The sequence below is a fragment of the Astatotilapia calliptera genome, chromosome 12, assembly GCF_964374335.1.
Source record: "Astatotilapia calliptera chromosome 12, fAstCal68.1, whole genome shotgun sequence".
NCBI lineage: Eukaryota > Metazoa > Chordata > Actinopteri > Cichliformes > Cichlidae > Astatotilapia > Astatotilapia calliptera.
The window spans coordinates 10319477-10344898 of record NC_137433.1 but is presented as its reverse complement, the minus strand read 5'-3'; the positions used below and the strand labels follow the sequence as shown (position 1 = coordinate 10344898).

General features: G+C 40.0%; 2 long non-coding RNA genes across 2 annotated transcripts; one reads left to right on the top strand and one right to left on the bottom strand.

Annotated features, from left to right (window-relative positions):
• Nucleotides 1-3802: 3802 nt before the first annotated feature.
• LOC145432284 (uncharacterized) lies at nt 3803-9680 on the bottom strand. Its single transcript, XR_013912568.1, has 2 exons — nt 9568-9680; nt 3803-4309 (listed from the first exon to the last, which is right to left on the bottom strand). It is a non-coding gene; the product is annotated as an uncharacterized LOC145432284 (long non-coding RNA).
• On the top strand, nt 7484-8577 carry LOC145432283 (uncharacterized). The gene is made up of 2 exons (XR_013912567.1): nt 7484-7689; nt 8088-8577. It is a non-coding gene; the product is annotated as an uncharacterized LOC145432283 (long non-coding RNA).
• Nucleotides 9681-25422: the final 15742 nt, after the last annotated feature.

Genomic DNA, 25422 nt, shown 5'->3' with positions numbered 1-25422 from the left:
TCAGACATTCCAGGAAGTTGACTGAGTCTGCTTCCTAAGCTGACAGAGTAAGAGGAGGGTATCGACCATATTCTTCTTCCCACAGGACAAACAGTGCAGCTACTTTTTCTGCTGTCTGCTTTAGCTGAACACGCAGAGACTTACAAAGTGATCCCTCACATGGCTTGCGGCATGTTTTTACTTTGCCTACATCGAGTTTCTCTAGGTTCAGTAAGAAGGGTCGGAGTAATTTTTTGCTCCATGATGATTATCTCTGTGCAGATTTCCCCCGGAAAACTCATGAAATGATACAGCATACTGACTAATATCTTCCCACAAGATACATTTTGTATTTTATGCGTTGGTGGTTGCATTGCTTTGTTGTTTCTAAACTGCAGAGGCATCTCATTAATTTGTAGGAAAAATTTTAACATTTCCTTAATCTTTAGCTGTTTCCCCAATATCTGTGGTACTCATGCAATCGTGAAGAATTAGATACATCAATAATTTTTTATTCTTTGATAAAATTAGGAAGTAGCCACCAATGAGTGAAAACTAGCATTACATCTATATATACACACAGCCCTAAATGTTATTTTAATGCAATATTTAACATGGTAGCATAACCAAGAAAAGGGGGGCACAGTCTAGCACAAGTCCCAAGTCTGCAAAAATAGGGAGGGTTGTGTCAGGAAGAGCATCCTGTGAAAAATATTTCCCAAATTAAATGTGAATCATAAAAAATGTGATTTTCATATCAGATTGGTTGGGGCTTGGGTTAGCAAGGACTATGTTGCAGAATCATTACCAGATGACTGGCAAAGTACAGCTGCAGTGCTGAGGCAAACTACCAAGAAAATGTGTTTGGTGTCTTCTCTCGACAGCAGATAGAGGACAAGGAGACATGGTGCTGGAATGAAGAAGTACAGGAAAGTATTCAGAGGACAATCTCACCAATGGTATTCGTAAAGTGCTTTTCTACTCTAACCTTTCCAATGAGCACGTTAAAACAAAAACTATAAGCCTGATTCACCTAATCACAGAACTTTTTTCCATAGCCACATTTTGGTGAGACTATAATCACAGAAGACAGTGTGAACTTTTCTTTCGTGTTAATAACAGTATAACGTCTAGGGAATACAAGGCATACTAATTAGAAACTTTTCCTTGTGTACATTATAAAAACCTCTCTTACAGATGCAGGGCAAGTCAGTAATCGGGTTATGCTAATCCATCCCTTCAACAGTGTATCAGAATGCTAAATGAAAGCTTAGTTGAATGACAAAGCTTTGAAATTCACAAATCTGAAGGATTAGATGACTTTCAAGAATTAGACATTTGGAGTGCAAGGATACAGCTTCTGCATATATGGATATCATTTTAGTTTAACAAAAAAAAGAGTATTTTACAAAAAAATACTGATAGCATGGAAAAACAGACAGAAAACCTAGGTGGATTCTAACATCCAGGTGTTACATGGCGTTGCAGCTAATGAGAGCCATAAACTACCCCCATTGTTTAAAAGTGATTACCAGTTCACTGGGGGTTTTTACAGACAGAGAGAGTGAGAGGGACCATGTTCTACATTTCTTTTTTTTTCAGAGCTGTTGATAAAACATGCATCTGTTTTTGGCATTGAGTGTTAAATTGTGACACTTTTAATAAAGCCTTTAAGTTCCTGCATTTATACTGAAGAGCAAAGAAAAGTTAGATGATGCTTGTACTATTGAAAATCACTTTACCCATAAAAGCCACATGGACAGACATGAAAAAGAATGTGTTTGTAAAACTAACAGTAACATCTGAGAACTATAAGACAGACTGTTTCTGCTTTAAAAACAGTTCGTGTTGTCAGAGTAATCATCAGACAAAGATCATTTTACTCCAAACACAAGCTGATTAAGCATCCACAGTATTGAGATGCTAATCTTTAGTATTTGAGATTGCTGAAGCAAGATCATTAAAAAAAAATACCTTTCCATGTCACCGTGCTTTCATTTGAAAATATAAAATGCAATAAGGTTGATCCTTTGCAAGTGACAAATCACATTGTTTTGATGTCATAGTATTTAGAGTACCAAACAAAACATCTTAAAAAAAAAAATCTACTTCACTTGAGAGATCTCTAATCTCCAGCAATTAAAATTCTGTACCCTTAGGAAGATCACACATTTTTTGTGGTCTTCTTAAGGGTAGAGAATTCGAAAAGTAGTTTTTAAGGCTTTTTTTTTTTCGAAGTCGAACAGCTGTGGCGTTTGGTCACTTGCCATGTTGAACCTGGAGAAACAAATTATGATGATGTGGGAACAATGCAAACACAAGGATATCTGATCCAGCCCGCAGCACTGAGTTTTGGGACAGCTGGTAAGGATTTGTTTATTTCTGGGGAGTCTGCAAAGTTGTCTTGGTTGATTTCAAATACTCTGTGCGCTTCCCTCGTCAGAAGACAAATTGGGCTCATTGGTCAGATCAATACCGTCCCCAGGTCTCTTAGTGGCTGAAGCGAGAGCCTGCCTCTTTGGGGTGGTTTTTTTTGTTTTTTTTGATGGAACAGAGGTTGAGAAAGATGAGGCATCAGGTGAAGAAGCAGCAGCGTCCCTCCTCCGGAACAAGCAGAAGCGTTTTTTCTTCTTTTTCAGTTGCTGTTCCACGAGTGTTTTTTTCTCTAGGATGAGGGTTCTCAATTCATTGATTGTTTCTGCATTTTGCATCTCAAGTTTCTTGCATCTTTGCTCCACTTCTTCTAATTTTGCTTGTTTTTCTTCAAGCTTTTCTTAAGTTCTTTAGATGCTGCCTTTTGCACCTGCATTTCAGTGTTTTTGCGCTTTAAGTTGTTAGAAAGTTCTTCAAGCTTTGTGTTTTTTCTCAGCATTTCAGCAATCCTACTCTGCATCTCTGAACATTGTTTTTCCAGTTTTTCCATTGCTACTTTCAGCCCAGTTGTTTTGTCGTTCATTTCAAAATAAAATTCTTGCAGTTTTAGATGGTTCCTCATAAAGTCCTGGGAAATAAGTTTTTCTTCTTTCTGTATTTCTTGCTGTTGCGCTTTCTCTTGAAGTAACTCTTTCATTTTGTGTGCTGTGTCATCAAACCTTTTTTCCAGCACTTTGTATTTTCCCTCCACGTGTTTGAGTTTGTCCTGCGTGCCTTTGTGCTTTATGTCCAATTCCTCCTTCTCATAAAGAATTTCTTTATTTCTTTCCAGCGCTTCATCGAAATTTCCTTGGAGCTCCTGATTCTTTATGTTCATTTGTTGGAGGTCACACTGTAACTCCTCATTAATAGCTTCCCTGTCTTGAAGCTGCTTGGACATTTCTTTCAATTCAGCTTTTTTTTTTCTTGATTTTGTTCCTCAGGAACAGAATCTGCTCTTGGGCTTGTGTACTGTTGTTAGTTTTTTAGTCCTCTGTGTTCTGAAGATTACGATCCATTTCTTTCTGTCTTTCTTTTAGTTGCTCGTTCTCATGAAGTAACTGTTCATTTCTGTCCAGTGTTTCATCAAGTTTTTGTTTAAGCTCCTGATTCACTGTGAACATTTGTTGGACTTCACAATGTAACTCCCCATTAAGAGTGTCACTGTCTTGAAGCTCTTGGCCATTTCTTTTAATTCAGCTTTGTTTTTCTTGTCTTTGTCCATCAGGTTCATAATCCTCTCCTGGGTTTGACCAAATAAAATTCCCCAGCCCTCATTAATAATCTTTATGTCAGGCTGGCGCTGCTTATTGTTAGTTTGTTGGTCCTCTGTGTTCTGAAGATTACGATCCATTTCTTTCTGTCTTTTTTGTAGTTGCTTGTTCTCCTGAAGTAAAAAAAAAAGCAAAAATTAGTTTGTTTCTTTATTCAATTTTTGAACAGTGATACTCATTCAGTAAATGCAAATTATTTACATGGCAGTGCACTATAGGCATAAATCTAGACCCCTAGATAAAACATGATGGCATTATAGCAGTGACAACTCCTCCACAGTAGCAGGTGGGATTTCTTTTTTGAGGACGGCTCCTTTTACCTGTCACTACAGATGGTCTGTTTATGTTTTGATCAAGAGCCTTTTTTGGGCAGCTGAAGAGGAGAAGTCTATCTTATGGCCAACCTCTGACTGTATCTTGGTCACATTACCCAGCAAAACCCAGTATGCAGGTTCACCTGTAACAGTCCTTGTGCCACAGATCAACACTGTTGCTTCTACATTAAACAGAAGAGCAGTGACGTGGGTGCAGGTCTCCGTGACTCCGGCCTTACAGCTGGAGTGGGCGGCTTCAACCTTCCCTGTGATGCTCACAATGACCCATGGCTGCAATGCTGGTTCATTCAGTCTTTGAGAGTGCAGTACCTGAAACACACACACAAAGTTCTTGTCTTTAAATGAACTATGAGCCAAGGCTGACATAAATGTTTTATCTACTTAATCATTAATGTAACAGTGTTTAGAAAGTTAGCACATACATGTAATTTTTCATTTCTTTATGTGTCCATCTATAGAACGCTGCATGTTATATTCTAAATCTGCCTGTTCTGTCAGAAACCTGCCTGCAGAAAATGAACCTAAAGGATGTAATCACTTTCAAGATGGAGAAAGCATAAAGTGACAATTATGAATCACTTAACCCTTTAAGACCTACCATAGAACCAAGTCCGCCAGAGCTTATATTATATTTTTACATGCTGTGGAGCCATTTTTGGGAGCATTTCAAGTTGCTATACATCAATACAACCATTATAGCCCAAACTTTAATAATATGTCTGCATTAGGTGCATAGTAATTACATAAATTGCAAAAAAGTGTAATAAACTACAAAAAATTGAAAATCGTTTTTGTTTTTTTAACATATATTTCTAGTTAGAGAAATTTAAGAGGCTTATCCCTCAAAACTGTAAATACAAAAAAGTTGCAGAAACTAGTTTCCCACCACAGGAAATTTATTTTAAGTGTCTTCATAGTTTTATTTTTGAAATACACCAATTTGTATATACTGCAGGAAAAACGAAAATAAATATTATAGTGCAAATTTGCAGCATATGCATCACAATAAACTATTTCCAGCAGTGGAATATGAGTCCTAAGCATCCCAGAAACGACACAGAAAGTCATGAAATCAAACATAACTTTTAAAAACACAAGTATAAGCTCATGAGGTACGATGGTAAAAAAACTACATTTCCGCAAAATGACATCACTTCCGGTTTCGGGCAGGTCATGCGGTCATGTGATAGTTCACGCTGATGGACGTAGGAAGTGTTACAAACAGCTGATTGGATCGGCGAAGCGTGTTTCTGGAATATCATGTTTTTGTTGCTGCAAGTGATTTTTATGCAGTTTTTGCAAAGCTATATGTGGAAGGAAACTGTGACCTAGGACAAGCTGATGGCATAAGATGTAAGTACAACTCCTCCAGTTTCATATGCAAAAAAATTATTGCGCTAGCTTACGTGGTTGCAGAGCTACCGGGATTTAAAAATAGTTACGCAAAACAGAGCGTGCCCGCTCCGATTGGCTGTAAAGGGTTAATATGATAAGGAGATTCTGCAGGTCATTAATCAATGTATAAAATTAAAATAAAATGCATTTTTAGTGACACAAGATACAAATATGGAAGCAAGATGTATAATCGCTCAGTTTGGGGAAATTGTGGGTAGCCTGCAAGAGCCTCAACTTCTCCATACCCACAATATGCAACAAATGGGCACAGCTGATCTTCAACAGTGGAACATCGGCCAGTTACTTCCAACTTTAACGCAGCTTGTAGTCTTGGAGAGCAGCACACCAAAACTGCATGCACAACTACTGCTAACAGTGGAAACGGATTAAGAAATCCATGCAAACAGATTCATAAACCGAAAGAATATTATTTTACAGGATTAACCCTCCTGCCAATCTTTAAAAAACTCACACCCATCACCCTAGGGACCATTCTCAGCCACGCCATAAAAAGACCATATATCCATATCTTATTCCACTTTAAATTAGCCAACCTTGTAAAACTACTTCTCCCTGAAATATTCATGTAAAGTTTTAATTATATTTTCGTTGTTTTAACCCTTCAAATCCCAGTGTTATTACATGAGCGCCCTGTGTTATAAGCCCCAAAAACCAAAAAACGAAACTAAATATTTCCACAAAAAACCAGTTGAAGTAATATGTGATTGTCATTATAAGTAGGCCTTTAGATGGACCAAAGATTGGCACCAACATACATTTTGACCTGCCATTATTTTTTTGCATTTTTTTTGCAATTTAAAAATTAAAACTTCAAGGCCCTGAGTCTTCATTGACATCCAAGAAAAGAAGAAAAAATAAAATCATATGATGATAATTTGGGGTTGAAAAATAGCATTTATAATGGAAGTCAATGGGCAGAAAATGGTCCCCAGGGTGATGGGTGTGGGGATTTCTGCTGCTCAGCCATTTTAGGCTGATTTAAGGAATTCACACTGGAATATTAACATTGACAGGTAAAAACTATCCTGTGGCAAGTTTGGTTATATTCCACTAAACACAGTGGAAATGGCAGCCATTTAACACATAGCAGTGGCACAAAAAGGTCCCAAGAAGGCAGGAAGGTTAATGATCATATCAGCCGCTGGCTGATCACAAACCCTGAGGGTGTATACGAGAAGCAGAAGAAGCAGAGGGAATATCCCGTTTAAGTTTAGATAGTATTTGTAAAGATATTGACCATATCCTTTTCTGAAAGTGTGGATATAATGGATGGGGTAAGGTACTGACATGCTACAACTTTATAGTTGTTAAATTCTTGTACATGTTTTTTTTTAGTTTTTTTTAATTATTAATTATTATCCTACCCAATTATGTGTTTCTTTTAATCAGAGTATGCTGTTTTAATGACTTTACAATATCATTTACATTGTGTTCCTTACATTTTCCCTAATTGTATGTTATATTAATCCTATATTTCCATCCATCCATCTTCATCCGCTTTATCCGAGGCCGGGTCGCGGGGGCAGCAGCCTAAGCAAAGAGGCCCAGACCTCCCTCTCCCCAGCTACCTCCTCCAGCTTATCCGGGGGAATACCAAGGCGTTCCCAGGCCAGCCGAGAGATATAATCTCTCCAGCGTGTCCTGGGTCTGCCCCGGGGCCTCCTCCCGGTGGGACATGCCTGGAACACCTCACCCAGGAGGCGCCCAGGGGGCATCCTTGTCAGATGCCCGAACCACCTCAGCTGGCTCCTTTCGATGTGGAGCAGCAGCTGCTCTACTCTGAGCCCCTCCCGGATGGCCGACCTTCTCACCCTATCTCTAAGGGAGAGGCCAGCCACCCTTCGGAGGAAGCTCATTTCTGCCGCTTGTATCCGCGATCTCGTTCTTTCGGTCACTACCCACAGCTCATGGCCATAGGTGAGGGTAGGGACGTAGATCGACCGGTAAATTGAGAGCTTCGTGTAACCCTGGTAAGATTTACAGCAATCAGAAGTACAGGGTTCTTTGAATGCATCGTAGTCCTTGTCTGATAGTTTAATTTCCGGGCTTGCCCTGAAGGCACCATCTGCAGCTCCGTGCGCGTGAAGGTGTGGTGTAGAGGAAAAAGGACGGCAAGGAAAAACTCCATGCTGCCGCGGAGCACGGTTTTTTCCAGTTGAAAGAGAGGAAAGAGGTTTAACATTTGTGAGAGAGCTGTCGTTAGCGGTGAACCACAGACGGGTACCTACCTGAAAGGAGCCGGAGTATTTCTTTGAACTTTTTGAACTATTCTGGTGAGTTAGCCTAGCTCACTTAGCACCGCTATTGCAGTTCAATGCACTGGAAAAAATAACTAACCAGTCAGAATAGTAGTAAATGTGTTTAATGATGTTTAAGATGTGTTTTCATAGTATTGCAATGTTGTGACAGTTTTGTTTATTATGAGTGTCTAATGTTTTTACTTTCTTGGGCCTGCTAGTTCAGCCGCGGCCAGCTAAGTGGTTATGCGCAGTTCACGTGCAATAGCTGTGCTGTTACTGTAACTGCGGGTGATGCACAGTAATACGGTGTATTTACTTTTAATGTGTCACAAGATGCAGATTTATTTTAATATTTCAAAAGAACCAAGGACATTAGGAACAAGGACATTTAAGGAATGTGGACATCTAACATTATGCGTATTTGTGTGCAGACTGGTTTTTTTTTGAGGTACAGTTCCATGGGTGCCAAGTGAGGAGCTGGTATCGTGGGTCTAAGACACTGTTGCTGCTGTGGAGGCCTTCTCTGTGTCAGGACGCCGACACGTTGATGCCTGCCGTACCAGGAGGGCGGTAGGGAAAAAAACAAAAGGAAGCCCACCTGAGAGATACCTTATCATTTTCTTTTGCTACTTTTTCTCCGCCTGAGATTCAGGTCGTTTTCAGTTCTTAACCCAGGACAGTGGGTAACTGAATAAACTGACACCATAAGGAACTGGACACTCACATGCTATTTTCTTTTCTTTTTCCTTTTCTTTGGGGTGTTGAAATATTGTGTTTCTTGTCTTACATCTATTTTGATTGTTTCAATTATTTTTGTGATGCATTTGAGATGGTTACTGCATTTGAAGATATCCCTACATTGAGGATGAGCAAAGGGAACTGATCCAAAAGGAAATATATAAAGCAAACTTTGTTTCACAAGCCTGTGGTCGTGCGTGTTATGTGGGTTGGAAGTCTCATTGCTCTTACAGAGTTGCTACCGCCAATCTCCTTCCCAAACCTAGATTCGGATATTGTAGACATTGCACTTGGGCGAGCAGTATAGATCATCTCTTTATAGATAGAGGGACACACGTCCAGGTTACATTCGCTTTTACACTCAGCTCCCTCTTCACCACGACGGACCGGTGCAGCGTCCGCATTACTGCAGCTGCAGCCCCAATCCGTCTGTCGATCTCCGGCTCCCTTCTCCCATCACTTGCGAACAAGACCCCGAGATACTTGAACTCCTCCACTTGGGGCAGGAACTCATCCCCGACTCATCCTATATTTCCGTTTTTATATTTCTAATGTTTGCCTTGTTTTCTTCACTGTCTAGTCTGCCTCTGTCTTGCCTGTATGGATGCATTTACACCGAAATGTCCCCAACAAAGGATGTTTTAATTCACCACTATTCCAGTGAAACACGAGTCTCCCATCTTCCTGCTACCAGTCTGGAGTTTTTGTTCACCAAAGCACACACCAACTTCATACTGACGGACAGATCACTGCCCTTTTGCCGCCTTGTCTGACCGTGTTTTGTGGCTGTGGTTCACTTCACCTCACTCTTCCCCATTCTTGTCATTAAATCAGGCTGTTCTGCAACCATGGCAGCCATTCACCTATGGCTTTATTCATGGTGTATTTTAGCCCTTCACCAAAGGCCGTTCTCGTTTCCAACATTATATTTGCAGTGTTCGTCTATCTATCAATATCTGCGGAGTATTTTTTTAACGAGTATCCTATTTTCTAAAGCACAGCATGTAAAGGGTAGCTCGGTTAGCAGGATGCTAGCATGTAGCGCTTAGTGAGACACGCCTCAGACGAGTTGAGCAAAGACCCCGTCTGTGTACTTTATACGTGAGCAACGGATTTAAATAAAATTAAGGTTTCAAAAGACAAACTTGAAGATAAAAAAAAATATATACTCACCGGAGAGCCGCCAGGGTTTGCCGCTGGCATCTTGGCGCTCCTAAATTCAAAACTGCCTCTGCAGTCAGGCAGGGGAGGCGTGGAAATTGTCTTTGAGTTAGTCAAACGTTTTCCTTAGTTCGAGTAGATGATAAAAAAAATAATAATAATAAATGGGATTTTAAGTAGGACTAGGCGTTCTGTAATGATCTCTATTTAGGAGAAAAACTTAATCACTCACCTTTAAACAGCTCTCTTTTAGGAGACACACTGCTGGCTAACGGTGTCATGTGATCAAACAGCGTAATTTAATTGGCTGAGAGCCACTCGACTCGATCTGGTGCTGATTGCTCTGGCTTGGGTCATTAAAGTTCATCACTTTTGCAGTTGAATTTTTGCAGGTGAATTTTTTTCAGGTGAATTTTTTGCAGGTGAATTTTTGCAGGTGAATTTTTTGCAGGTGAATTTTTGCAGGTGAATATTTTTGCAGGGAAATTTGGAGGATAAAAATTCAGTGTCATAAATTCAATGTCTAAAAATACTTGAATTCTGATGATACTATATTTCTTCCATAACAAGCTGTTGCCGTTCTACCCTATTTAAAGAAAATCTTCAAAGGTCAGGTCACAGTCCCAAAGTCTTTCCGGGTGCAAAGTTTTTTGCGCCCGCAGCGGTGCAAAAGAAAGAAAAAACTCAAAATATTATCACATATTTGCACAAGTGCTCTAATGTTTTCGGAGTTGCCTGTTACTCACCAGCTGACCACATAGCTGGACTGGCCATTGGGCCTATGGTGATTTTTCATTTTTATGTTTATTTTTGTAACGGTATAAACAATGAAAGGTGGTGGATTAGCCAATTGGTTATGATCAACTCTGGGCTGGACCAATAACAATACATCAATATTGAGAGGAAAAGGAACGCGATTTTTCCCGTACTTCAGCTAGAATGAAAAAAAGACAAAGCTGGAGTTATTCTGTCTTTACGTTGCACAGCTGCTTCTTCTCCCCTCATTCTCTCTCCCTCCCTCTCCTGTTGCTACTTCAGTCATGAAACTGATGAATGATCAGCTGATCGTCTCTCTTGTTTGTTTATCTCTCACTTTGCGCCAGAAACAGGAAACCAGCGGATGTTGTGCTAAACATCAACAACACGTTCAAGTTTGATAAGCTGTTATTAGAATTTATTTAAGATTAATTTCTAGTTTGAGCTGATGTTTGCTGGAGCCACAACTGTAAAAGCTGCTGCTCATGATATCGGTTTGGAAACATGAAGGTGATACATATATACCAACAAGACAGTGTACATCACTGTCACAACAGCGTTTGTTTTAGTTCAAAAGCTTTATGGTCTTTCTACGGAGCCCTGCAAGGGACATGGGAGAAAAAAAAAATTATGATGAACTTCTGCGAGATCTCGCAAAACTAACTCGTGATCTCGCAAAAGTCCGTCTTAATTTTTTTTTCTCCCATGTCCCTTGCAGGGCTCCGTATTTTTCCTATAATACTTGGTGGTGTAGTCGGTGATTTTTTTGTCAGTTCAGCCTTATATATTATGTTTAACCTGAGTGACCACCCGGTCATCTGGTGGGTAACAGGCATCTCCGAAAACGTTAGAGCACTTATGGAACTATGTGATGTCTTGATAAATCCAGCAGATATTTGAAGTTTACACAGCACCATTCTCGCATGAAAATATCTTAAAAGTTTATTTTGTGACCCAGAAAGAATAATATTTCAAACTCCGCCACTCTGTGTTCCTCCGCCACTGCCTCGTTTGAGTTTTGGACGAAATGGATTCTGGGATATTTCGTCATTTCGAACTGATTGGAGACCAGAACAGCCAATCAGATTTTTTTGCATCCAAGTCTGTGATTGGCTGGTTTTGTGGCACAAATATAACGGCGTAGGCAAGGGCAGAAATGTTGAGAGTGCAAGCAACACATTGCGAGTGAGCGCAAATACAAAAACTGAGCGAGAGGAGCTGCTATTGTGTGTATGTATGGATAATAGCAAACACTGAAATACATTTTTCGCACGCAGCAATGAATTTTGTTCACTCAAATTCAGCTTTTCTTCGCTCAAAATAAATTTCTCCTCAAAATGCAACATTTGCACCTGCAAACCTTTTTTACTTGTGCTCAATTTTTTTTTTACGTGCGCTCAGAATAGTGGCACAAAAATAACGCGATCACAGGGGCTGTAGTTACACTCGCAGTAGCACAGCGGGAAAGAGAGAGAGAAAGAGAACCAGGGACAACGTCACATTAGAAAAGTATAGTAATCATCCACAATTATTTTCAGTTGCAGATGATAAAGGATTCAGAAAGTTTATTCATGCAGGCCCATTTGACAGAGAATATGCATGTTCTTTTTGTTTTCATATTTTTATATTTAATTGTGTTGTGGTTTGCAGTGTTTTGTGTTGTTTCACTTTAAATATGTTTAAAAGGAAAAAGCTGAAAATTTAAATAGTTAAAAGTTGAACTGTGAATAGTTGTTTTTTGCATTATATGATTTATTTATTACATTTTATGTGGAGTGAATAAATAAAAGTATATTTACGGTGGCCCCTAGAGACAAAGCACATACAAACTTCAAAACACGTACGAACTCTGAAGCACGTACAAACCCCGAAGCACGTACAAACTCCAAAACACGCAAAAACTCAGAAGCACGTAAAAACTCAGAAGCACGTAAAAACTCCAAAACACGTACAGAACACAACAGAAGCGCTCCAGAATGCTAGGCGCAGTGTTGAGCTTTTGTTACCTTGTGGCTACACAAGCCAGCAAGTACCAATGACCGGATTTGGTGTGTGGTAGTAACAAGTAAATGAACATTTTTTTAAAATTATTTGAATATATATGAGTGCTTGTGTATAAATACACAAACCATACACATATGCTTTCAATTGTGTAATTTAAGTGATCTAGGTAGCTCTGTTTTGGAAGTTCAGTTAACGCTAGAAATGTGGTTTGGAATTTGTACGTGGTTTTTGGAGTTTGTACGTGCTTTGTCTCTAGGGGCTACTGCATATATTTATATATAAAATTTATATAAATAAAACCACTTTTTTTTTTACATTATTAATTCCTTTTGTGCATAATTTTATATTATTGTTAATAATAAATTAATTAAAGCAACAAAACAACCTGAAGAGCTTGTTGGGAGCCAAAAGAGCCAGCTCTTTTTAGTGAGCCGAACCGAAAGAGCCGGTTCTCTAAAAAGAGCTGGAAATCCCATCACTAGTGGTGACTTGTGTGGACTTGGCAGAGCTAAATATCCCAGAATGCAATTGTCCAAAACAAATGTGTTGTTTAAATCAGAGATTGCACTTGTGAAAGAACAATAAATATTTTTTATTTTGATTATGTAAGTAATGTAAGTACCAAACAAACTTGTGGTAGGCCTAAACTTATTTTCAGAATAATTAAATCTGAGACTTTGTTTAATTGTAAGATTATAACAGTGATGGCAATATAATTGTTATTCAGCAGAACAGTGTCCAGTACGTTGGCTGTTATACTTTTTTGCATCTGAAAATAAAAGTTGGGCAGATTTTAAAATCATTACAAAAAGTGTTGTTAATTATTTTTAATTATATTCAGGTTACCACAAATTGTTTTTTCGTTTAGTTAAACTTGAAATGTTTGTCAGCAGGTAAACAATTAGTATTGTACAGTCAGAAATATCAAGTTATTCTTAATACTGCAGATTTGCAATGAATACGTTGAATAAGTTGTCCTTTACTCAGTGTTTTTTGAGGCAACGAGTTTGCATATTTTTTTGAGTTCTAGAAACAAAATAGGTTTTTACTCTGTACTCAAAGTGAATAAGTTGCCTTAACTTAGTCATCTTAAGTAAACTTTACTCATTTTTTTTTTGATGCAACGTGTTTGAGTAGTTTTTTTGAGTTCAGGGAACTAATGAGGTTGGACAGTGTACTCAAAATGAGTAATGCTGGGCTTACACTGTGCGATTTTTGGCCCATTTTGAGACGATTTTTGAGTCGTGCGACCGATTTGGCGATCGGCCCGATTTTGGCCTTCATCGTGCGTTGTGCATCGTGTAGTATACGTGGGTTAACGAGATGCGATTAACACCACACGACCAGCTCCCGATCATCAATCGCTTGGTCGGGAGGATTTCAAACAGGTTTGAAATCCTCCCGACCGTCGTGAGGGTGTCACCGCAGTTTCTCACACTGCGCACGTGCAAACACAAATGTCAGCGAAAAAGACGGAGCAGCACGGCTGTGCAGCCTGTGATCTGGACACAAGCGATGGAGGCACTTGTAGAACTATGGCAAGCTCATCCGAGCCTTTTCGATGTGGCCTCACAAAATTATCACGACCACAACAACCGTGAAAATAGTTGGATCTACACTGCTGTTCAATCACAGCTGCCTGGTCAATGTTTTTCATTAGCAAATTAGCAAAGTTGATGATGGTGGTGTGTGTGTCTGTGTGAGTGAAAGACAGAGAGGGAGAGCGAGCGACAGAATTTCTGTTATAACCTTCATTTTATGTACGCACAGTAGGGCTGCTCAATTAATCGAATTTTAATCACGATTACGATCTGGGCTTTCAACGATCATTAAAAATGACTGAGCCGATTATTAGCCCCTCCCTCATTTATCCGCGACACCTTAAAGGCCGGTCCGTGAAAATATTGTCGGGCATAAACCGGTCCGTGGCGCAAAAAAGGTTGGAGACCGCTGATTAAGAGGACCCGAGGGAAGCTCGGAAAGCTAAGCAGAAGTTATTTGGAGAGTGACTGCCGTTGGTTGAAAAGAGAGTTTAAAAAAAAACTTCAGTGGTGTTGCACACTATTTTATATTATTTTTTTAAAGTCATTGTTAACCCTTTAAAGCCGGTCAGAGCAGCACGCTCCGTTTTGCGTAACTATTGTTAAATCACTGTAGAACCTGAACCACGTAAGCTAGCGCAATAATTTGTTTTGCATATGAAACCGGAGGAGTTGTACTTACATCTGATGCCATCAGCTTGTCCTCGGTCACGGTTTCCTTCCACATATAGCTTTGCAAAAATTGCATAAAAAGCGCTTGCAGGAACAAAAACATAATATTCCAGAAACACGTTTTGCCGATCCGATCAGCTGTTCGTAACACTTCCCACAGTGAAATGATGCACATGCTGTTTTCTTTGCAAATTTGCATCATAGGATTGTTTTTTGTTTTTCCTGCAGTATATAAAAATTGCTGTATCTCCAAAATAAAACTATGAAGACACTCAAAATAAATTTCCTGTGGTGGGAAACTATTTTTTGCAACTTTATTGTATTTAAAGTTTTGAGGGATAAACCTCTTAAATTTCTCCAAGTAGAAATATATGTAAACAAAACAAAAGCGATTTTCAATTTTTTTTGTAGTTTATTGCACTTTTTTGCAATTTATGTAATTACTATGGACTTAATGCATACATATTATTAAAATATGGGCTATAACAGTTGTATTGATGTATAGCAACTTGAAATGCTCCCACAAATGGCACTACAGCATGTAAAAAAATAATATAAGCTCTGGTGGACTTGGTTCTATAGTAGGTCTTAAAGGGTTAAATAAATATCGTCAAATAATCGTGATCTCAATTTCAGTGAAAATAATCGTGATTATCATTTTTGCCATAATCGAGCAGCCCTAACGCACAGTGTGAGCACTCGGGTCGCATCAGAGCATCGGGTCGTATAGTGTGAGACCCTGCATCGTGACCTATGAACTTCTAACCCCTGCGAGTCAATTGTACAGTTTGAACAGGAGCTGAATCGCGCGACTGAAAAAAATCGCACAGTGTAAGCCCAGCTTTAGTTGCCCTAACTTAATAATTTTTAAGTAAAATTTACTCAATTTTTTTGAGTTCTGGGAACTAATAATAATAATAATAATAATGGATTGCATTTATATAGCGCTTTTCGGGACCCTCAAAGCGCTTTACAATACCACTATTCATTCACTCTCACATTGATACACTGGTGAAGGCAAGCTACAGTTGTAGCCACAGCTGCCCTGGGGCAGACTGACAGAAGCGAGGCTGCCATATCGCGCCATCGGCCCCTCTGGCTAACTAATGAGGCTGTACAGTGTACTCAAAATGGGTAAGTTGCCTTAGCTTAATCATCTTAAGTTAAACTTTACTCAATTTTTTTGAGGCAACAAGTTTGCATACTCCAGGTTGGGGATGAGTTCGTGCCCCAAGTGGAGGAGTTCAAGTATCTCGGGGTCTTGTTCGCGAGTGATGGGAGAAGGGAGCCGGAGATCGACAGACGGATTGGGGCTGCAGCTGCAGTAATGCAGACACTGCACCGGTCCGTCGTGGTGAAGAGGGAGCTGAGTGTAAAGGCGAAGCTCTCAATTTACCGGTCGATCTACGTCCCTACCCTCACCTATGGCCACGAGCTGTGGGTAGTGACCAAAAGAACGAGATCGCGGATACAAGCGGCAGAAATGAGCTTCCTCCGAAGGGTGGCTGGCCTCTCCCTTAGAGATAGGGTGAGAAGTTCGGCCATCCGGGAGGGGCTCAGAGTAGAGCAGCTGCTGCTCCACATCGAAAGGAGCCAGCTGAGGTGGTTCGGGCATCTGACAAGGATGCCCCCTGGGCGCTTCCTGGGTGAGGTGTTCCAGGCATGTCCCACCGGGAGGAGGCCCCGGGGCAGACCCAGGACACGCTGGACAGATTATATCTCTCGGCTGGCCTGGGAACGCCTTGGTATTCCCCCGGATAAGCTGGAGGAGGTGGCTGGGGAGAGGGAGGTCTGGGCCTCTTTGCTTAGGCTGCTGCCCCCGCGACCCGGCCTCGGATAAAGCGGATGAAGATGGATGGATGGAAGTTTGCATAGTTTTTTTGAGTTCTATGAACTAATTATATTTTACAGTGTAACTAAGAAACTTTTGAAAGAAATAGTCTTATAATTGTGTAATTGACCGGTTTGTGAATCGAGTCTGGTTCTAAGGTCTCGCGCCATCCAGGCAGCACACGCAAGGTTGATTGTTGCAGTTATAATTGGTATGGCTGTAATTGACACAGGTAATGATAAGTGTATGAACCATATACTGGGCCTCGCGCAAATATATCTATATGTATATATATATATTTGATTCAGGTATGTTGACCCAGGGTGATATCTAAAACCCACAGGACACCGGCCCTTGAGGCCTGGAGTTCCCCACCCCTGCCTTAGAACTATGGTAAAATGGTAAATGGCCTGTATTTATATAGCGCTTTACTAGGCCCTAAGGACCCCAAAGCGCTTTACATATCCAGTCATCCACCCATTCACACACACATTCACACACTGGTGAGGGCAGCTACATTGTAGCCACAGCCACCCTGGGGCGCACTGACAGAGGCGAGGCTGCCGGACACTGGCGCCACCGGGCCCTCTGACCACCACCAGTAGGCAACGGGTGAAGTGTCTTGCCCAAGGACACAACGACTGAGACTGTTCGAGCCGGGGCTCGAACCAGCAACCTTCGAATTACAAGGCAAACTCCCAACTCTTGAGCCACGATTGCCCCGCTAGACTCGATTGACAAAATTTATAGTAGCGTATTTGTAGGAGAGCTATTCAGTCTTTGCATTCATGTTCTTCTAGTTCCGTGGTCCCCTGGTTCACTATGGCCGAGAACCAAGTGATTCTGCAGATCCACTTTGCCCACAATAAAACCACACAAAAACAGAAATAGATATATATGAAAAGGAAAAAACAAACAAACACACTTGGCTTTCAATTATAAACTTGCAGTTTATTTCTACTGATGGATGTTTTAGGCATCTACAAATACTGTGTTAGATTCCCGTGTCACAAAATGTTGGAATTCTGCTTTAATGTAGTCATTTGACTGATGCGATATTCACTCTAGTCTTCCCAAGGGACATTATCTCACACATGACATATTTTAAGTGAAGTAAAAGTCTGATCTATAGTTCAGTCATCTGGCAGTGAGTGCAGATTAAAACAAACACAAAGATTTGCAGCTTCTGTGTAACCCAGGTCCTCTAGGTCTCCTGGTCCTCCTGCAAAATGTCAAACAGAGCTGCTGTGAGTTAACAGACAATGGAAATATCAGGTTCTCTGAGCTACAAGTAACAACCCTGCATCCTCTTTCAGTCTGGCATAGCTGAGGTCACAAATTATTAACAGTCACATACGGTAGATGAATACTGTAGGCAGGTGAGGCACAAGTTGTAAATGTCTGGTATAGTCATAGGGATGGGGATCGAGGATTACCTAGTGACAATGAAAATATCCTTTATGGTTTTTCCTCCGCAGCAAACATATGGTGGAGTGCAAGTTTTATGAGACACTATACCGAACTGAACGGGCATGGTCCTGCCTTGCTGTTGGCTGTAGACTGAAAAAAAACCCATTACAGTCTGAGAGCGGTCTCTGTAAAAGAATTACGTTTTTTTTTTCTTTTTCTGGTGGAAATCGAGGCAAAACTTTGTAATAGGTGAAGATAATTTAGTGGAACAACTCAGTGAAATCTGACCTTTTACACAAAGTAGTGAACACTGTGATGACAAAACTTGTTTGGAAGTGTTTCTAAATTGTCAGACTTTCAAAGACTGATACAAAGTGAGGGGACAACACAAGCTGAGATACAAATAAAGCAATCCACTAACAGATAAAACGTGGGAAAAACTCCCCTAAACTAAAGAAAAAATAATTATCAGGTAGAGCACACTGGCTCAGGCGTAGCTCAGATTCTGAATGTGGTCTCAGACAATTGTTGTCATGAAGGTGACAGGATGATGTTCCCTATGTAAATTTCTAATTTTAACGCAAGCCTTTCTACATTGCTAGCACTATACATGCTCGACAATGCATGCAAAAATATTAGAAAATGGTCGAGTAGATGCTTTGAATACACCTGGTACTAATAAAATACTAGACTTTTCACACCAAAACTAAAGCACAAAGTTTGTGACTTTCCCCACAGCGCGACAGAAAACCATGCCTCTAAATTGAAGTCTTACGGTATCCAGATAAGATGGCTATGTTATTTTTAAAAAGTACAAAAGTAATATTGCTTTTTTTCATGTTTTAATAGACATATTTTACATGGTCTACTGGGCCTGGCTTACTTTGGAATCAACCTCAAGTAATCATTAGAGGAAGTGGACTGACATCATTTCAAGTAAGCTCTCACTCTGCAGGCTTACTTGTTGTTCCTAGAGTATTTAAAAGTAGAATGGGAGGGAGAGCCTTCAGTTTTCAGGCCTTTCTTCTGTGGAACCAGCTTCCAGTTTGGATTCGGGAGACAGACACTATCTCTACTTTCAAGATTAGGCTTAAAACTTTCCTTTTTGTTAAAGCATATAGTTAGGGCTGGATCAGGTGACCCTGAATCCTCCCTTAGTCATGCTGCAATAGACGTAGGCTGCCGGGGATTCCCATGATGCATTGAGTTTTTCCTTTCCAGTCATCTTTCTCACTCACTATGTGTTAATAGACCTCTCTGCATTGAATCATATCTGTTATTAACCTCTGTCTTTTATCCTGTCTTCCTTCTCTCATCCCAACCGGTTGCAGCAGATGGCCGCCCCTCCCTTAGCCTGGTTCTGCCGGAGGTTTCTGGCTGTTAAAAGGGAGTTTTTCCTTCCCATTGTCGCCAAAGTGCTTGCTCATAGGGGGTCATATGATAGTTGGGTTTTTCTCTGTATCTATGAAGGGCCTTGAGGCGACTTGTTGTAATTTGGCGCTATATAAATAAAATTGAATTGAATTGAATTGAATTAAAACTACCAAGGTTGCCCAACTGTCCACAGGGTTACAACAAATTGGCGGGTATGTGAATGTCTGTATGGAACCACACATAAAGTTCCCAAGCAGACTCTCACATAGACATGCAGACATGGAAACTGTAAAACTGCAATATAAAGCAAACAAATATTATCCATAGCAACGTTACATAATATATCTATTTTTTTAAACACTAAAGTATAACTCGGTGGCACAGATAAAATATGCTATCCAGAAAACTTTAAATACAGCTCTTTGTCTATGATAATCTATTCTATAACTAATAAGTGTTTCTCTCTGAAAATAAGATATTAATCTGGTTTGAAGTGGTGAAACTATCTTGTTTGGGCTTTGTTTGTTGTGTGGTTACCACACGTTTTATTTTACTGTTTTTAAAATTTACCCTCAGTTCCAATCTTTTCGTTTTCCTGACACTTGTCCATTGGCTCGCTGACTTCCTCTGTCTCTGGCTTTCATCTGCCTTTCTATGTCCAGACCTAGAGTTATGTTCAGCATGGTAACTTGAGGATGACAGTCTCTCTGGGGGCTCAGTTCTCCGTGCTTGGGTGTTCCACTCTGCTCTGGTTTGATGGATGAAATCTTTTTTTGTGTTCTTTGGCAGGTGTGCTGTGGGTAAATGAGAAAACCACCTGACAAAAAGATAGACATTAAGTGAAAAAGCAAATGCTGACATCAGGGAGGAAGTCTCAGGGGTTATCTGATCACGCATAGATGTGAAGTGACCGGAATTTTGAGGTAAACTTAGTAACACAAATAAACAACAGACACAGATTACCCTTAAAATGAGTACACCTGTACAAAGTGGAAAATTTAATAATCATATTCAAGGACACAGTACCTAGTTATTGTGGCCAAATGATGCACAACATATTTTACTGTTAATGGGCACTTGAAGGAGATTCAAATTCAATCGAAACCCTTTCCATCTTTTGGCGAAGCTACTGTCCACTGGCAGTAGGAACTACCACCTGCTTCTCTGTCTCCCTCTCGATTTTACAACTTCCCAGACGCCTTAACGCCCACTCACATCCTGGGCCATCTGACCTCAGGAATTCGCATGATAAGGTGGGGCCAGGTTTCACAATGAACACACCCGAAACTCTGGCTGATTGGGACCCACACCCAGTTTCACACCTTGGCTCAGGCGATTAGAGGATCATCAGGGGGTCCTTTTGTCCCTCTGTGGGGGGATACTCCCACTAGGTTTATATCTGGGACTCTCCACCATTTGACCTTAGAACTGAAGAAGCTTCTCGGATGAGAGGTGAAACGTCTTCAAGCAACTTAAAGAAGTCCAGACGCTTTTCTTTGCAAGCTCCTTTGACTACGATGACCTGGATGACTGAGAACCTTCACAGACATTTTACAACTTAATCCACCTTTTGGATGTGATGCCACCAATTGACTATTGGTTAAGGTTAGAAGTTAGACTTCGCTGTTTGGCTTACTTGGAACAGGATGAGTAGTCCCATGAGGTGATGGGTGAATTTAAATGACAGTTGGAGCAGATGTATTGTTCCCTATGGGATAAATACCAGTAGTGATCATGTGATGGCAGGCTTCCTTAAGTACAACCGAAAAGCTAAAACCAAAAAAGTTGTCAAAAAGTTTCAAAATCAGTTCCAATCAACAATTGTAATTTCTGTATGACTTTGATTATTAAATGTCAGCATGCTAACACTCTGAACATAGCAATCATTACATAAGCCACAGGGCATAGCTCTGTGGTAATTTCCTTGAGTTTTCAAATTTCTTCTACATTTAATGACACAATTCAGTTTTCCCCCAAAGCAGGAGCTAGTTAGTCAGCCTAATGATAAATGAATTTGTGAAAGAATACAAATATAAGTTTAGATGCTTGCTCAGCCGTGATGGAGTTTATTCAGGCTATAAAAACTGGATGACATACGTTTTATGTGCTTACCTTCTGGGAGAAACATGTCATACACTCCAAGTTCATGACGTGTAATTGTAATTTTAGGCAGAGGAAAACTTCAGTGTTCATGTTCTCTTTGACTAAAAGGAACATGAATGATCTTGAAAGATGAGCTGTGGTTGGTGGTTGGGCATGACTCACAGTATACCGTAATCTACCTCTTTATGAATCACACTGTCTGCTAAGTGAATAAAAGCACAGTTTCTGAGGTGAATCTCGGCCAACTTAAGTAGATGGAAAGATGGAAAGTGTCCTATTACCTGCTGAAAGACTGAATGGAGGAAAAGTTGTATTTGTGAATGTCTCTAACCATCTCTGTGGCAATCAGTCTTTAGTTTTTTGTGCTTTCATGGACTTTATTAAAGGTCATTTTTTATGTAGGTCACTTTTATTCTTTATAGACAAAATCTCAAGTAATATAATCTCACTGAAGAATCAAAATGCAAGTTTACATTTTACTGTCATGTTAAGCACGGCTACTGAACCAAACTGATTCCATGGCATTGTCCAGTGTACAAGGACAGCTGTTAAATACTATTTTTATTTCTCTTATATTTCATTTGCATTGTTTTTGACTGGAAACTAATTTCACCAAAAAATCCAACATCATAGTTTGATTAGATCGTGTTAGTTTTCCATTAGCATATTCCATTGTAAATGAAAATGGACACTTGCAAGGAAAAAAAATGTTTATATCAAGCAGTTAAAACAGAGTGCACAGTTTTGTATGTGCACATAAAAAGCTCTTTTCCACTAGTATGTGTTCAGTTTTTAGCATTAGGGTTAGGTGGTAGTACCTGGTACCAAGTACTTTTTTAGTACTTGCTTGGCCAGGGTCTTGGGAAATGTGATGTCAGCAGACCGTATGCCACCGATTGGCTAGTCAGTGGTGTCACTTGATGAGTCACGACAGTGCCTCCTTGACGAAAATCAAAATCGGCATTTTTGAAACCCGGTAACGAAGGAAGTGCCTGCACAAAAAGCAATACAATACAGGGAGTGCAGAATTATTAGGCAAGTTATATTTTTGAGGAATAATTTTATTATTGAACAACAACCATGTTCTCAATGAACCCAAAAAACCTCATTAATATCAAAGCTGAATGTTTTTGGAAGTAGTTTTTAGTTTTAGATATTTTAGGGGGATATCTGTGTGTGCAGGTGACTATTACTGTGCATAATTATTAGGCAACTTAACAAAAAACAAATATATACCCATTTCAATTATTTATTTTTACCAGTGAAACCAATATAACATCTCCACATTCACAAATATACATTTCTGACATTCAAAAACAAAGCAAAAACAAATCAGCGACCAATATAGCCACCTTTCTTTGCAAGGACACTCAAAAGCCTGCCATCCATGGATTCTGTCAGTGTTTTGATCTGTTCACCATCAACATTGCGTGCAGCAGCAACCACAGCCTCCCAGACACTGTTCAGAGAGGTGTACTGTTTTCCCTCCTTGTAAATCTCACGTTTGATGATGGACCACAGGTTCTCAATGGGGTTCAGATCAGGTGAACAAGGTGGCCATGTCATTAGTTTTTCTTCTTTTATACCCTTTCTTGCCAGCCACGCTGTGGAGTACTTGGACGCGTGTGATGGAGCATTGTCCTGCATGAAAATCATGTTTTTCTTGAAGGATGCAGACTTCTTCCTGTACCACTGCTTGAAGAAGGTGTCTTCCAGAAACTGGCAGTAGGACTGGGAGTTGAGCTTGACTCCATCCTCAACCCGAAAAGGCCCCACAAGCTCATCTTTGATGATACCAGCCCAAACCAGTACTCCACCTCCACCTTGCTGGCGTCTGAGTCGGACTGGAGCTCTCTGCCCTTTACCAATCCAGCCACGGGCCCATCCATCTGGCCCATCAAGACTCACTCTCATTTCATCAGTCCATAAAACCTTAGTCCCGGCACGGGACTTTCGGCCGATTTGCTATAACAACACGCACGTTAAGTGGTACTTGATTGTAATGGAGCAAATCTGAGTTAAGGCAAGTACGTAGTAGTGGAAAAAGGTTAAGAGTGTGTGGTGCAGACATGATCACTTATGCCTGAACATTATAAAAAAAAAAAGGCAAAGGTATATTATATATTATATATATATAAATGTATATTTTATGAAGTAAAGTGATCAAAAGTGGAAATTGAGGAGCACCATTTGAACATCCACAAATGTACATAAGATGTACTGGTTGAACCACAAAGGATGCATAGCCCACCTCCACAAATCTGCATATGATGGCTTCTGAGCTTGACAACAAAGCCAGCATTTTTTTTTTTTTAAGAAATCTGTGCTTACTCTTCTAAAGCTCCTTGAGGTTGAGAATACAACCCCCATGGGACTAAAGACGAGACAGTTTCTTGTGTCCCAGTAACCTATATTTGTTTATGAAATACTATATTTAGACTAGATTCACTTTCATTTGCAATGTTAATGAGTGGATCAACCCCCACATCACAACAGTCCTTTGCAGATTTGTCTGAGTTGTGTGTAGCATGTGCATTTGTAAAAGAAAAATGTGGCCATACTCAGTGACTTTAGAGTAAAATTGCATAGGTAAATGTTCATAAACCCCATCAGTGCTAGAAAAAAAACCATGATACTGTATCATCACAAGATGACAACAGAGACAACGGAAGGTACTCAGGATCACTGAGCATTAGTCAAAAGTAACATAAGTAACTGAGAGCAGCTCTAAATCTTACTTGGACATGTGTTGTGTGGTTCAACAGAGTCAGCAGTGATGTGATAGGTAAAAGCCAAAGGGATAAAGGGAAAAACTACTGAAGTTATTTTTTATTATTCATCCTCATGTATCTTTTCTCCAAGCCACATGTCCTGTGAAGTGCTGAAATACAGTATACAACATCTTCATCTTTTTAGGGAGCATTATTAAGTTGTTCCATTTATTTCTTTGTAAGAAAAGGCAATGAGGGGCGTAATATCTTCAAAAGACAATTTAATTTCTACTGTCAGCAAAGCCAGCATTGAGGTGTCTGTCACAGGAATAACATGCCAATAATCTTCCTTAGAACCTCCCATTCCCTGACCATGTTCAATCAATTTTCAAATTCCCACTGGCTACAGATAAAAACATTTGCCCCAGTCTAATGCCTTTCATTCATTTTAATGAGTTTCTGAGATGTGAGCATCTGTCTCCCTTAATTTCTCCTCCCCACACAGTTAACTTGTTTGGCAGTAAACAGCAAATGCCATTTTCAATACAACTTGATCTCATCTGGTGGCGAGAACAAGGCAAAAAAGCCCCATATTCTCAATATTTGGGTACACATCGAATATGTTGTTTCAGGTCACTATACATTGTATATAGGCAACCTACATTAAATGTATTTCACTATACAGTCTCTAACTTTCACTTTCTGTAGCTCAGGACGTAAAGCAGGTCACCTACTGATCGGAAGGTTGGTGGTTCGATTCCTGGCTCCTCCAATCTGTGTGTCAAGTATCCCTTGGCAAGATACTAACCCCAAGTTGCTCTCCGATGCATCCATTGGAGTATGAATGTGTGTGAATATCGTTAGAAAGCACTCAGGTTAAAGAAAGGGCTGGTGTGATTGGGTGAGTGTGGCAAGTTATAGAGTGCTTTGAGTACGCCAGGAGAGTAGAAAAGCGCTATATAAGAATCAGTCCATTTACCACTTTCACTAGACTGGAGCAAGCTGCTGTTACAGCTTTTGATGTTTTAAACACATTGTTTTACCAGTACAGTGCGAGACCCAAAGAACCAGTAAGTAGAACATGTTTGTGAAGTATCTTCCCAAATAGATATTCCTGTATGAGGTGATTTTTTAAAATGCAACCACAGAAAGTTATCATGAAGTGGCAGATCAAAGTTACAGAGATGCTGAGGCAAAATTCACAAATCACAGCTTGTATTTCAAGATCATTCATGTTCCGTTTAGTCAAACTCTCGTTAATCATACGCATAATAACCACGAAACTGAAGAAGAGCAATACATTTTTGCATACAACATTCATTTATGTCTATATGTGGAAATGGCTGCGTGTCACATTCTAAAACCAATTAAATGCCATATGTTGGCACCTAGTTGTTGTGCTTTGCCTCTGTTCACGCTCAAAAGGGTTGGACAAGGTCCAAGACTGCTGGGTGGTAAATCTGCA